The 1,784-nt window shown below is 35.5% G+C and overlaps 1 pseudogene; it reads right to left on the bottom strand.

Annotated features, from left to right (window-relative positions):
• Positions 1 to 695: 695 nt before the first annotated feature.
• LOC145009601 (putative mitochondrial protein AtMg00820 pseudogene) lies at positions 696 to 1,022 on the bottom strand (annotated as a pseudogene).
• Positions 1,023 to 1,784: the final 762 nt, after the last annotated feature.

The raw sequence follows: 1,784 nt of genomic DNA, 5'->3' as shown, positions 1-1,784 counted from the left end.
AATCTTTAAAGAAGGTTTGGAAGACAAAAACAATCCTTGACCAGAATTGAGTTTGAGGAACTTGAGCAAATGATTAGCAGCTTGAAGATGAGGTAATCTCAGATCTGTAACAAATTGACTTAACCTATTTACTGCATAGGTAATGTTTGGTCGTGTTATGGTTAAATACATTAACCGTCCAATTAAACGTCTATATTGAGAAGGATCCAATAAGGGTGCCCCATTGAAATTTGATGCTTTACATGCAAGATCCATTGGATAATGGACTGGTTTGGCAGCTAACATGCCAGTTTCTTCTAGGAGATTGAGAACATATTGTCGTTGAGAAATATAAATGCCATCTTTTGATCTGGCAATTTCAAGACCCAAGAAATGTTGTAACTTTCCCAGATCCTTAAGCTTAAACTTGTTGCTTAAAGATTGTTTAATAGAATCAATTTCATGAAGAGAAGCACATCTTAACACAATATCATCCACGTATACTAACAGAGCTACATATGACGATCCTTTTCCCTTATAAAACAATAAGTAATCAACTTTCGATTGTGTGAATCCTTGAGAAAGTAAAAATGAAGAAAAGGTGGCATACCATTGACGAGATGCATGCCTCAATCCATATAAAGATTTCTCCAGTTTGCAGACAAATGGTTTACCATTTAAAGAGACAGAATGACAGCTATATCCTTGGGGGAATTTCATGTAAACCTCTTCATCCAAAGACCATTCAAGAAAGCATTATTCACGTCCAATTGAATAAGAGGCCAAGAACGTTGAGCAGCTAAAGCAAGCAGTAATTTGACAGTAACAAGTTTAGCGACAGGGGAATAAGTATCCAGAAAATCGATACCTTCTTGTTGATTGAAACCCTTGGCAACAAGGCGTGCCTTATATCTCTCAATAGTACCATCAGAACGTCTTTTGATTTTATACACCCATTTAGAACCCAAAGCCTTTCTATCAGGAGGTAAGGGTACTATCGTCCAAGTGTTATTTGCTTCGAGAGCCTTCAATTCTTCTTTCATAGCTAATTGTCACTCTTTAGATTTAGATGCTTCAGAATAGGATTGTGGTTCAGCACGCTTGGTATTTAGGTGAAAGTTTGGAATAAGAAAGAACAAAAGATAAAGGGTATTTTGCATTAGTATCAATGGTCACATTGTTTACTAGACCACAATGATAATCTTGTAAATAAGTTGGACGGGTTCTATTTCTTTGAGGTCTTTGATTTCCAACTGAATGATCTTCATTGAGAATGGGAATGGGATCTGTATTAGCAACTGTAACAGATGAATCAGGTAAAGGGTCAGAAATAAAAGTATCATCTTGTGAGCAAGGTATGACCATTGAATGAAAAGGGTCTGGCTGATGGTTATATATGGAATGTTTAAAAGGAAAAATATGTTCATGAAACACAACATCACGAGATATGAATATTTCTTTTGTCTCAACATCCATCATTTTATATGCCTTCATTCCAATTGGATAACCAATAAAAATACAACATCTGACACGTGCAGTAAATTTGTCCCTGTGACTGAGAAGTGTTGAATCAAAAGCTAAACATCCAAAACTCCGAAATCATGAATAATCTGGTGGATACTCATAAAGTTTCTGAAAAGGGTACAAAAATTATCAAGAGCATGTGAAGGAGTACGATTGATAAGGAATGTAGCACATAAAATACATTCAGACCAATATGTTGTGGGAATATTTGACTGAAAAAATAATGCCCTAGCAACATTTAATAGATGTTGCTGCTTTCTTTCAACCATTGCATTTTGTTC

Source organism: Lactuca saligna, chromosome 8 (assembly GCF_052625555.1).
Source record: "Lactuca saligna cultivar CGN05327 chromosome 8, ASM5262555v1, whole genome shotgun sequence".
NCBI classification, from domain to species: Eukaryota; Viridiplantae; Streptophyta; class Magnoliopsida; order Asterales; family Asteraceae; genus Lactuca; species Lactuca saligna.
This window is presented reverse-complemented; position numbering and strand designations above follow the sequence as displayed.